Source organism: Bufo gargarizans, chromosome 5 (assembly GCF_014858855.1).
Source record: "Bufo gargarizans isolate SCDJY-AF-19 chromosome 5, ASM1485885v1, whole genome shotgun sequence".
Classification (NCBI taxonomy): domain Eukaryota; kingdom Metazoa; phylum Chordata; class Amphibia; order Anura; family Bufonidae; genus Bufo; species Bufo gargarizans.
Window position 1 is genome coordinate 423,932,010 of NC_058084.1, and position 14,231 is coordinate 423,946,240.

Below are 14,231 nucleotides of genomic sequence, written 5' to 3' on the forward strand. Positions count from 1 at the left end.
GTCCAGTGTTTTTATGACTTCACTGACCTTCAATATTCAGGAAGACTCAGAATCTGACAAGAACTGTTGTTTGTGTCTAGTATAAAAGCATGTTGCCATTCAAAAGAAATCAATCAATTAATCAACAAAATATAGCACTAATTAATACACTAATACATTCGTATGGCAAAATAAATGGAGAAACAGATTTGGGAACTAGGTGGACCTCTTACAATAGGTAATGCGCTTTACTTAAATGTACAATGTAAAAAAACAAAAAAATAAAATAACAAAGTTAGACCAGCACCTCCAAAATAATTTTAAAAAGTTTTGGACCATGCACTCCCTGCCCACCTACCCAGGGTTTCTAATCAGAGTATAATCTACACAGCTGTATAATCTACACAGATTCTACATTGCCCTGATTTTTGTAGGCCAAAAGCCAAGCAAGGAGGGTCCCTTCTGTTGGAATCCACCTTGTCATTGGTAGACAGGTCCGACACAATTTTGGTAAAAAATGTGTGGAAAAATTTTCATATACCAAGTAAAGCAGTAGTGCAATTTACATTTACTCATGTTTCCAGTGTTTGCATGCGTCTTTGTACATGTCAATGTGCTGCTACTTGTGCTTCTTGTTTGCTTTCTTTAAATGTAGGCACATTAACTACCACGCAAATATGTTAATATTCATTCTAATAGGCAATTTGACACATTTTTCTCATTATAAGGACCTGTGGTGTACTTAGAAGACAGAATAACAGTATTACAACGTGCCATACATTCTGGTAAAGGGAAGGTTTGATGTTTGCCTTTTTATCCCCTACCCTCCACTTCCTCCATTACCCTTAGGCCAATTTTTCACCTTGTTTGCAAACAATGATTTTCTCTCAAAGGGGTTCTTCAAGATAATTAAAAATGTGGGAGAACGCCTACAGTTGCATATAAATAAAAAAACTGATTTACTAACCCGTTTCTGCAGCCCCATTCTTGATGGCGGCTGTCCAGTACCCCTGCTGTGTTTGTTTACAAGCAGCAGAGGTGACGGGCCAGGATACAGCACGTGACCACTGCAGCCAATCCCTGTCCTTAGTGGACTACAGCTGAGGACTGTGATTGGATGCATCCTGCCATGTCACTGTGCGTATCACATCATTAGTAGCACGCGCAGCTTTGTGCTGGGATACAGCATGTGACCAATGCAGCCAATCCGTGTAGACTGCTGATGACAATGATTATTTGCAGCAGGCACGTGTCGCATCCCGGCATGTCACAGCTGCTGTTTATAAACAATATAGACCTGAGTAACACTGTAAGGACATTGACATTGATGTTAATTTTGATCTAAGCAATTGATAACTCTGCACAAGTGTTGATAAAGGCAAAACCAGTACCATATGATTGGTTGAATATCACGGCATCTTATGTGTGGACCAGAAGTCACCATCACTATTTAATCCTTTAAGACACTTATTGAGACGCTCAATGGAATATCAGGAGCAAGTGCATTTGGGTGGCAGAGTGCCAGTGAAAAAGAGAGTCCTTCTTTAAGGGGACTCATTTGTAATTTTGGTCAGATAATTATAATGGCATGCTTGTAAATAAACGGACTTGCATATTGCTCTTAATGGCATTCTCTGCCTCTATTCGAGCGACTATTAACTTTGAATTCTGCATGGTTTTTCAACCATCATATTCCATATGGAGAGTTCTCACTGCATTTTTAGGTAGCATCTAAAAAAGCTGAAAACAGCAAAGTTCCCAACTTTACCTTTAAAAAAACTAAATACATTAGTATACGGTGCCATTTGTTTTAAAAACTGTTATTTTGATCTTTGAAAATGACAATCCTGCTATACAAAAACAGAAAATCCACGAGCAACACATGCATGGGCTAAATGGTAGGGTGAGATAGTGTATGCAGTCCAACTGCTGAAAGTGAGAAAAGATGGAGAACAATAACATGGCCCATCATATAAGAGAGTTTTCTTACTGCCATCATGAAAATTCACAGGACACTAAACTTGGAATACGTTATAGCACCTGGAAACTAAAGTTGCCAATGTAAGTAATCCTATTGTATGAGCAGGCGCAAGCGGTAGAGTGTAACAGGCAGAAAGACAAACAGTAGGACTATTATGAGACCTAAAGTAAGTGCCAAAAGAATAAAGAGCAAAGCCCTGAATGTTTAGGTAGATCATCCAAAAATAGGAATCAGGATTATAATGTAAGTGAAAATTATTTGCTCTAAAGATTCAACATGAGATGTGAAGCCAAAAACGTGAAGGGCATGAAGTCAGATGACTTTGGAAGATAGAGTGAATTCAATTTAGTAAATACAAACACAGGAGAAATGCTTTGTATTTCTGCCATAAATATCATTTAAAGTAAAACTGGCCACTGACATAAGATGATGAGTTTGGATCAGTATTCAATATATTTATGATTTTTTTAGTTTTTGGGTAAAAGTGACCAATCAGATCTAGTTAAAATTCGAGACGCACCTGATTATAAGACGCACTTAGGTTTTTGAGGAGGAAAATAAGAAAAAAAATTTTGAACCAAAAGATGTGTTTTTGGTGGATTTAGAACTAATAGTAGTATGGGGATGACATTGTTATGGGGAACCTGTGGATGACTCATTGTTATGGGGGATCTGTGGATGACAATGTTATGGAGGATCTTTCGCTGACGCATCCTTATGGGGGATCTGTGCCTGACCTGTTATGGGGGATCTGTGGGTGACACACTGTTATGGGGGACCTATGGCTAACACACTGTTATGGGGGATCTGTGGCTGATGCAGTGTTATGAGGGATCTGTGGTTGATGCAGTGTTATGGGGGACCTGTAGATGACACACTGTTATGGGGGATCTGTGTCTGACACACTGTTATGGGGGACCTGTGGCTGACGCCCTGTTATAGGGGATCTCTGGATGACACACTGTTATGGGGATCTGTGGATGTCACACTGTTATGGGGGCTCTGTGGCTGATGCAGTGTTATGGGGGACCTGTGGATGACACACTGTCATGGGGGATCTGTGGCTGACACACTGTTATGGGGGACTTGTTGCTGACGCACTGTTATGGGGGACCTGTGGATGACACACTGTTATGGGGGATCTGTGGATATCACACTGTTATGGGGGATCTGTGGATGATGCACTGTTATGGGGGGATGTGTGCTGTAACACATAGGGCCATGAGGGGGGACCAGCATAAGATGCTATATGTGTGGATGACACACATATAGCATCTTATGCTGGTCCCCCTCATGGCACAATGTTTCACAGCATCACTTTATTAATATGTGTCCCATTACACTCTGCGCACAGCTTTCTCTTTGTATGTAAAGTCTATTTCTTTAATGCTGAAGCAATCGTTCTCCTTTGATAAACTAGCCTAATCGCCGGAAACAGTACTCACTTTATGAATGCAGCGGTCCGGCCGGCACGTAACGTCACTTAGTCAGTTACGCTCCTCCCAGTTCAGGAGCAGAAGCTCGACTGACTGACTGACTGACGTCATGCGCTGGCCAGAACGCTGCATTCATAGAGTGAGTACTGTTTCGGTCGATTAGTTTATCAAAAGAGAGCGATTGCTTCAGCATTAAAGAAATAGACTTTACATACAAAGAGACTGCTGTGCGCAGGGCCTGGTGTAATACAGTGACTGCACCGGGCCTCGCCGGGAGTTGCCAGCCTCCAGCCCCTCCTCCCACCCCGCATAACTGTAACTGATGTATCGCTGGCCGCGCTGTGCAGCATACTGGCCCGGGATACATCAGTGTCAGCCATGTAAAAATGACACCATCGCTTTATAAGACGCACAGTTTCCCCCAGCTTTTGGGGGGAGTAAAGTGCGTCTTATAAAGTGAAAAATTTGGTAGTTAATATTGTTTTGTATCATGTATTTTACTGTTTGTATCTGAGCTGTTACTATCAGCAAGGAAGGAATGGCAAAGGTTGACAGGGACAGGGTTAATCACCTTGTTCCTGCCCTCTTGGTAGGAGTGGGCTGGTCCTGCTCCCTGTAAAGAGGGGGAATTACTGTAAAGAGACAGAGGGGAGAGGAAGCACACTGCCTATGCTCCTGCTTCATTTACAGATTCTTCAGGGAGAAATACCCACATTGTCCTCACATAGTAACAAACCTTCTTTCATCAAGACGCATAAGATGTCCTCTCGTCACAGTCACAGTCCTGGATATAAATAGATGATTTTTTTTAAATTCAATTTGTCTGGGTTTAAAAAAATTTGCTTCAATACGAATTTATTCATGGCAAATTGCGTTAAAAAAACAGCTGTTTCCTGACTGCAGAGAGCCATTATAGTGGTGTAGAACACTGTGCCTTGCAGTAACACGTATAGGGAGTCTGCTGTGGTAGTAAAATAATACTGTGAATCCGTCAGCAGTAAGTTTGTGTTGATGTCACTGATTATTTTGCCCTTCCTCTGATCCATCAAATCAATAACACCAATAAAACGGATTCTGTCCGCAGAGCATCCGCCTTTAGAATATATAACTGCACCGCTGAACGGCAAATATATTATTATTTTGCCACTATTACACAACAAAAAAGGCTTTAAAGCATATAACTGCACCGATGAATGGCAAATAGGCCCTTATTTTTTCCACTAATACACGCCACAAAAGGCTTTAGAATATATAACTGCACCACTGAACGGCAAATATGTTTTTCTTTTTCCACTGTGGCAATGTGAATAGGATGGGTGCAGTAAAGTCCCGGGGAAGCATAAAAAAAGGGGTGTTGTTTGTACCAGGAGCAAGTCACCAAGGGGCCTGGCCTTGGTGGAGTAAATGCCTAGATATAGGTGGCCACCAAGTTAGTTGGTGGATACCAAGACAGTTAGCTTAGCTGGCTAGCTAGCCTGGGGCAGGCTTTTACTAGGAACAGGCAATGTGTTGGGTGGGTGCCTGTTCCCTATGCTTCAGTCCGGGATTTTGGAATATGCCCATGTCCAGGGATGGTATCGCATCTACACATAGTGACAATAGCTATTGGAACATATAATTTCTACTGGTGTGATTTACCAGTTGCCCCTCAAAAAAACAGATTAAGGCCTCTTTCACACTTGCGTTGTCCGGATTCGGTGTGTACTCCACTTGCCGGAATTACACGCTGGATCCGGAAAAACGCAAGTGTACTGAAAGCATTTGAAGACGGATCCGTCTTCAAAATGCTTTCAGTGTTACTATGGCAGCCAGGGCGCTATTAAAGTCCTGGTTGCCATAGTAGGAGCGGGGAGCGGTATACTTACAGCCCGCGCGGCTCCCGGGGTGCTCCAGAGTGACGTCAGAGCGCCCCATGCGCATGGATGACGTGCCATGCGATCACGTCATCCATGCGCCTGGGGCGCCCTGATGTCACTCTGGAGCGCCCCGGGAGCCGCACGGACGGTAAGTATGCTGCTCCCCGCTACACTTTACCATGGCTACCAGGACTTTAGCGTCCCGGCAGCCATGGTAACCATTCAGAAAAAGCTAAACGTCGGATCCGGCAATGCGCCAAAACGACGTTTAGCTTAAGGCCGGATCCGGATCAATGCCTTTCAATGGGCATTCATTCCGGATCCGGCCTTGCGGCAAGTCTTCAGGATTTTTGGCCGGAGCAAAAAGCGCAGCATGCTGCAGTATTTTCTCCAGCCAAAAAACGTTCCGTTCCGGAACTGAAGACATCCTGATGCATCCTGAACGGATTTCACTCCATTCAGAATGCATTAGGATAAAACTGATCAGGATTCTTCCGGCATAGAGCCCCGACGACGGAACTCTATGCCGGAAGACAAGAACGCAGGTGTGAAAGAGCCCTTAGGTATACTTTCTTAGAATTTTAATCAAGTTTGGGCTTAATAAAATCAATGTTAAAATATTTAATAAATTTAATAATAAAAATTAAATGTTGCTTAAGACAGGAGAGAATCAGCCAGTCTTCTGTTTATTCAAGGACGTGGTGTTGCGATGTTGAAGCATTCAAAAAAAACTATTGCTCTACACCTGGAGCCAAATCCTGTCAAGATTGATGCAAGTGCGGTATTGGCTGCTCATCCAACAAGATACTTCTTTGGGGGAAACTGCCTGCCATGCTTAGGCCTCTACTAGTGACAAACAATGAGAAGAAGACAAAGCTTGTTCTTTTCTGTACATTGAATGAATAATTTTTGGGGCCTGTACTCCACTGGCCTGCAGTAAAATTGATATCTAACTAATTGATGTCGAATATACCTCCAGCCACATAATCACTTGATGTTTTCTGTCCGGTGAATGCCTAATGTTTGGGGCCTGTACTCCCGTGGCCTAAAATAAAAAAAAATCTAGACTCCAGCAGGGCACATTTTTGAGAGTTTCAATTTAACACGCATAAAAATGTCCCCTAATTAAAATACATATTTTTAGTGGGAATTTTTTCCATTGATTCCCCTCAGGTATGTCACTGTCCATGTTGTGGGACGATTTGTGCACTTCTTTTCTTGTAAGTATTTGGTGGCTTCAAATATGAGCTGAAGGTTTTTCAGGTTCGTCTGCCATTAAAGTGACTGGGGCCCGCCGCAAATTTGCAGTTCGCGAACATTTGATTGCGTTCGTACTATTGCGTACTATTGCGTTCGCGAACCGTCCCGGCCGATGTTCGTCCATCACTACTGATGATGACGAAACACAGGTGCCAACTTCTGCGGCTTTCTGCAGTGTGCAGACCAGCAAGGAGGGCAGGGGTGAAGAGTGGGTGGAAGATGATGTGGAGGATGATGATTTCCTAGACCTCACATGGAATCAAGATCACAGCCACACAGCAAAAGAGGGAGCAAGGTACAAAAGCAGAGTTGCCATCCCTTAGCCAGTACGCCTGCTACTGCCCACCGCACCCAGGGACTGAGCACGCCAAAGCCAGCTCCAAGGAGTTCCCTGGCGTGGCAATTCTTCAGACAATGTGCTGACGACAAAACGCGAGTGGTTTGCATGCTGTGCAATTGGAGCCTGACTTATTTTATATTTCTGTGGAGGTTAACAGGTAGCTGTATAGTGTAGTGGTTAATGTCCTTGCCTCTAATGTACAAGGTTGGGAGCTCAAATCCTGGCAGAAACATATATATATATATATATATATATATATATATATATGTTTTTAGCCATAATATATTATTATATAATTAGAATATATAATATATCTAAATATATTATGGCTAAAAACTTCAGTAGTAGTTTCCCACATATACATTCATATATATCAGAAGTATGATTTTATCTATCTATCTATATATATATATATTTTGTAATTACACATTTATTTTGTGCCATACATTTTTTACAATTACAAAAAAATATTAAACATAATCTGTATTTCTGAAATGTTTCTGCCAGGATTTGTACTCCCAACCTTGTACATTAGAGGCGAGTATGTTAACCACTACACTAGAGAGCTACATGTTAACCTGCACAGAAATATAAAATAAGTCTTCTGCTGAATATGAATAGTCAGTACATCAGAAACTACCATGGGTTTTTTCTGACACAGTTTAACATTCAGTGAGAAAGCCGGCAGCCAGCTTTCTCACTGCGCCTGCACCGAATACTGAACGGAACAGCGCAGGCGTGAGATTTACATGGCGAGAAGGGGCCAGCATGGAGAACCAATGCTGGCCTGGCCCTGTCAATCAAGACAGAAGGGCGTGAAAATGAGGTGGGCAAACGGAGCCTCTAGGAGCAGGTGCAACGCCCCCCCGATCCTAGAGGCTCATTTGCATATAATAAAAGTTAAAATTGCACAAAAATGGGGGTATAATTAAATAAAAGAAATGCAGAGTTAAATTCAGGTGACATTTTTACATCTATAATGTCAGCCTGTTTAATAGCGAAAATTGGGGTGACAGAAACCCTTCAATGAACATTCAAAGCGCTCACCATTATACTCCCAGCCACCTCATATCAGGAGCACGCCGGCATCAAGTCACGTGCACTGACTGAGAGTCAGCTGATATGTCACGTGATGTGCACGCCATGCGTGAAGGGCCTCCATACTGTTTATTTACAATAGTGGGCATAAAAGATATAATATCAAACCTCCATAGCCGACACACATATATATTAAAACCAAAGGACCTACATGTCAATACACTTTATAAGGCCGGCCTCAATTTCAGAAGAAGATGTCCTCAGAGCTCTCAGTCAGTGCATGTGACTTGATGCTCCGGATATGAGGTGGCTGGGAGTATAATGGTGAGCTCTATGGATGTTCATTAACTTTATTAATTATTTGAATATAAGATGTGATCAATTAACTGGTTTATTGAACCTGGGAAAATAGAAGGGCTCTTTGTCGTCCATTTAGTTCATTTTCCCTGAGGAAGCTGACGCGAAACACGTGCCAGTTATTGTGGAAGTGCCATCAATTGAGTCTGTACTTGATATTTATGTGACTTCCATAGTTTCTTTTTGTTAGGAAGGTTAACCACATGTTGATTATTTTTACCCTCCTACATGCACTTTATTACTTTAACATATCCAATAGGGCTTATTAGGCACACCTCCCTACTTTAGGGTAAGGTATCCAGACAGGGCCACCCCTTGCGGGGTAGGAACTCTGTATAGACAGGCAGGGCCGCATTAGCAATGGCCTCATCCCCAACCAGGGATTTCTAGGGACATCGGTTCCCTGCACTGTCTACACCTAACAATTACCAACAACCATACCTAAATACCAGCCTGGACGTGGTGCATCCTCTTTACCACGCTCGGTTGACCAGGGTTGCGTCGGAATGGTAAGACTGTTCCTTATTTCTTAAGCCATATTTATCATTATTACCATTTATTTGTGTGTGGCGCTATGTTTTAACTATATTAGTAAAAGTTATATTTTAAGATCCCCCATTAATTCTGTTATTTTCAAATTGCCATTGGGAGCGCCAGTATCTATCATTCATTGCTATATACACTGTCTTTCTCCTAGCTTTTTGTCAGACACCACCAAAACACATCTTTCTCTGCAGAAGGATTTTACTGCTTACTGCCCCCTGATTGACTTATCAGGGTGTTTTCTAGCCTCTACGCCAGGCTGTAGGCTGATACCTGTAGGCTGTTCGGGCATGCTGGGAGTTGTAGTTTTGAAACAGCTGGAGGGCCGCAGTTTGAGGATGCCTGCTCTACGCCAATCATGGCAAGCCCCTCCCACCTCTTTCATGTGTCGTGTGATCTTCCATCTTCTTCCTCCCTCATGGTTTTCCCTGCCAATAATTACAGTAAAATGGCGCTGGGTTAGGGTTAGGGTTAGTTTGACTGAATATTTTTGTGTGAAATTCATAATGAATCAGGTTAGTTTAGAATCGATTTGTTCATCTCTATCTATCTATCTATCTATCCATCAATCTCTATAAGGGTAATTTATTAAGACCAGAGTTTTAGATGCTGGTCTTAATACCCTTTTAGCTAGCAGTGGATGTGCCGAATTTATGTAGAGATGCATGCCTCTACATAACTTAACCGTATCCAACGCCTGTCTAAATATTCGCCAGCTCCATTGCTGGCATAGAGTTAGACCCTTTTCTACACCAAAAACAGGCGTAGAAAAGGATAAATGAGAGGAGCCTGCCGGCCAACCCCCTTCCTCCTCCATGCCACGTCTTCTTTTTTAGACCTGGTGCCAGCAGAGAAAATTTGCAGATTGCGATGCAAATAACCTTCGCGCCACAATCTGCTTCAGATATACTGCAAAAAGTGGCATATATCTATTTGCAAATGACCCCCTATGTCTCCTATAATAAAGCTGATGTCAAATTGTGTCTCTTTGCTAGATATTACAAATTGTTATAGAAATAATGGAGCACTTCACGCTTCAGTCAAAAAATAAATCTTTGTGGAGGTTACTGTAGCAACGGTATTAAGAAAGATAGAAAAGGAGGTCTTCGTGATCACCTTGCTCGTTTTTTTGAGACCCCTGGCAACATCACAATTAATATATGATACAAAGGGAACAAGAGTGGCACTTTGACATTTAGCAGCAACATACAGCAGCGAGTTTGACAATCTCTGCTTACTTGCTAAGGGTTTTGCTGCAAGACATGTAAGTCTCTGTTTGTCTAAAGCACCTGGTGAAATAGACTTAGCCAGTCTATGGATATCAGTTTCTTTCCTAATTCTGTAAGGACGAAAAATCCATATAAATGGCAGCTTGAGCAGAATCAACAGATGAGGCAGACAGCAAATAGCAGTGACGAGGGATATAATGAATGTGTAGAAGCATAACCAACCCATCTAACAAAAGGCTGGAAGATCACAGGGCCCGGTACTATTGAACCGATGTAACGTATAATGAAATGCAGTTTTCTGGTTGCACATGTCTGATATTAGAGTGTTTTGCTCTGGTAATTCTAAGTAGCAAACATCATATCTCTATGTATCTTAATGGTATGTCTATCTCAGTGCATCTCTATGGTATATCTGTCGTATTGCATCTCTAGGGTATATCTATCTCAGTGCATCTTTATGGTATATCTGTCGTATTGCATCTCTAGGGTATATCTATCTCAGTGCATCTCTATGGTATATCTGTCATATTGCATCTCTAGGGTATATCTATCTCAGTACATCTCTATGGTATATCTGTGGTGTTGCATCTCTAGAGTATATCTATCTCAGTGCAGGTGTCACTGAGATCTGTAAAGGATCATATTTTCAAGCACCTAGCTCCAATCTGTGGCATGTGGGAAGGGAATAAAAGCCAGATTGAAAGCAAACTTGAAACACATGAAACATAAAAAATCATATCAAGTCATATGGGATGATTGTGTGATGCCTTCTGTTATTCAATCTGCCAGTTATTGTCTTAGTCGCAAACCAAAAGAGACAGAATCCTTGAAATGAGAAACCTTGGTTTATCACTCTGGCAGGTCAACATGCCTAGACCCAGATGTCAGCACTGTTAAATGTTGCATGTCCTGCTGGTTGGGAACTACAAACTGGAATAACAGCAAGAGATGCAGGAAGGTGTACCTCTGCATGGATGGATCACCTGATTAGAAGAATGACACATAGTGATTAGTGATGAGCGGCAGGGGCAATATTCAAATTCGTGATATTTCGTGAATATTTTGTAGAATATTCGTCATATATTTTCAAATTCGAGAATTTGAGATTATATTCTTGATTGCAAAAATTAACAATGTTTTATTATTCGCGTAATGCGCAAAATACTAGCGTGGGTCACTTATGCTACATTTTTCAAACTGGTATACGTTTCCTGAGACTGGAGAAAATGGTTGGCATGGCAGAACATTACAATAGCTTTATATGCACCAATATACACTCACCTAAAGAATTATTAGGAACACCTGTTCTATTTCTCATTAATGCGATTATCTAGTCAACCAATCACATGGCAGTTGCTTCAATGCACGTAGGGTTGTGGTGCTGGTCAAGACAATCTCCTGAACTCCAAACTGAATGTCAGAATGGATAAGAAAGGTGGGCTACAACAGCAGAAGACCCCACCGGGTACCACTCATCTCCACTACAAATAGGAAAAAGAGGCTACAATTTGCACAAGCTCACCAAAATTGGACTGTTGAAGACTGGAAAAATGTTGCCTGGTCTGATGAGTCTCGATTTCTGTTAAAACTTTCAAATGGTAGAGTCCGAATTTGGCGTAAACAGAATGAGAACATGTATCCATCATGCCTTGTTACCACTGTGCAGGCTGGTGCTGGTGGTGTAATGGTGTGGGGGATGCTTTCTAGGCACACTTTAGGCCCCTTAGTGCCAATTGGCCATCGTTTAAATGCCACGGGCTACCTGAGCATTGTTTCTGACCATGTCCATCCCTTCATGACCACCATGTACCCATCCTCTGATGGCTACTTCCAGCAGGATAATGCACCATGTCACAAAGCTCGAATCATTTCAAATTGATTTCTTTAACATGACAATGAGTTCACTGTACTAAAATGGCCCCCACAGTCACCAGATCTCAACCCAATAGAGCATCTTTGGGATGTGGTGGAACGGGAGCTTCGTGCCCTGGATGTGCGTCCCTCAAATCTCCATCAACTGCAAGATGCTATCCTATCAATATGGGCCAACATTTCTAAATAATTCTATCAGCACCTTGTTGAATCAATGCCACGTAGAACTAAGGCAGTTCTGAAGGCAAAAGGGGGTCCAACACTGTATTAGTATGGTGTTCCTAATAATTCTTTAGGTAAGTGTATTTGCGCTTGCAAATTTTTGGCAATTAATGATGCACATTTTTCGCAATACGTGCAACTTGTGACATCACAGTACAATGTCTGCAGCTGGTATGTATGGACAACATAACCTATTACACTGCCTAACACCCTGCACTGGAACCTATCAGCTACACTATAGTTCAATCTAACCTAGACTGACTATCTCCCCCTAACTATCTGAAATATATACTGTATATAAGTTATCTTTCTTATGTAATACAACAAAGCACAGAGCACAGCAATGAAATTGTGGTCTCTTCATAACTGCAATCGACTTTATAAAATAGCTGCTGGGGAAGTTCTTATATAGTAAGGGGTAGGCAACTTTTCTATTTGTTGCTAGTAATGTTGCTAAGCTGTGACAAAAACTTCTCATTGGCTCAAAAGCTAGAAGAAAGGAGGGATGATTACCTGATGTGTACTGTGTTAAAAAACAAAAAAAATATTCATCATTACGAATATATAGCACTATATTCTAAATATTTGCGAATACTCGAAATGCTGATATTTACGATAAAAATTAGCTTTTTAAATATTCACGCTCAACACTAATAGTGATCCATTCTGTACTGTGAGTGAAATTGGATGTCACATCCCAAATCTAGGGTGGCAAACAGTATCTACACAAACAATCAGAAGATGTTTGCATGACATTGGGCTATGTTGAGCTACTGTAAGTCTGAAGTCCAGCTTCATGTGTTCCATTTACCTCACGCCACTACTTTCAAAGGTGCACAGCAAGACGGCAATGGAGGCTGGAATGGGGGTCTATCAGCAATGAGTTCCAGTTTTGTTTTTGATGTAATGGTAGCCAGAGATTGGTCTGGAGACCATGTGGGCAACCCAGTGAAGAGGTCTTCACAAGTAAATGTCATACAGGTCCTACTCTTGGGATTATGTGTGGGGTGACATAATATATAGTAGCCAGACCTGTCTAATCTTCATTTCAGGTATACTAACAGTTTTGCATTTACATTGATTTGCTCACGGAACCAGTGGTAAAGCCATTTCCCCCCCGAGTGTCCCAGGAGCTGTTTTTCAACAGGACCACGACAGGCCACATGTTGCTCATGCTATTGTGAACAGTCTGTGTGGCATAAATGTGGCACCATGGCCTACAGCACTTTCAGACTTGTCTCCCATCAAACGTATCTGGGACATTATTGATCATCAATTGCAAAGGGAGCTGCCAGCAGCAGATGTTGATGATTTGTGTGTCCAAGTGCATTCAGCGTGGCAGAACATTCTTCAGACAACTGTTAATGACCTCATTGATAGCATGTCAAGGCATGTAGGTGTGTGTATTTCTGTGCATGGCACTCACACTCGATACTGAATAAATCAATCTGCTTTGAAAATGTTGTTTCTTTTTTATCATTTGCATATCATAAATATGTTGGTCGATTCTGTTCATTCCATAATTCCATTACTTTTCATTGTTGATTTTGCAGTTTCCACTGTGAAAGTTGCAATATTTCTGGATATTTTCTACTGCAAGACACATAAAAATATAACACCAAGAATTAAAAGTAAATGTTTATAATATTAAAGTTATTAAAGTAACAAGCCATTCTCTACATTCCTTTTTCACTGTGTAACACTTTAAAGAGTATAATTTTACAAATGCCTAGGAAGGCAATATGACCTATCTTGACCCAGGTGAAATTTAATACTTCACTTTTATTATTATATATATTAAAATCTGAATTACTAAGTGAGTGCTCATTTTATTTACCTTTATTAACTATTTTACAAACTTTTTTACAAACAAATTGCGGACCCAAATTACGGACGTGTGAATGGACCCCCAGAGTCGGCAGCAGAGAGGCTGCGCTGATGGAAGCTGCGCCTGGACTTAGAGGGAGCGGCGCTCACAACAGGGGTGAGTGGCCCGAGAGCTATACAAATAAATGCTGCATCTAGACCTGGGACAGAGCAGCTAGGACACTTTGCAAATGAGACCTGCGCCTGAACTTAGAAAAAAACTGCTTAATATTGCTCAAGCTGTACAGGTAC

General features: G+C 41.6%; 1 long non-coding RNA gene across 1 annotated transcript in view; it reads left to right on the top strand.

Moving 5' to 3' along the window:
- LOC122938607 overlaps positions 1–13,204 on the top strand; it is a 153,032-nt gene extending 139,828 nt beyond the window's left edge. The window contains exon 3 of the long non-coding RNA XR_006390041.1: positions 13,166–13,204. This is a non-coding gene — a long non-coding RNA (uncharacterized LOC122938607). The remainder of the gene's footprint in view (positions 1–13,165) is intronic.
- Positions 13,205–14,231: the final 1,027 nt, after the last annotated feature.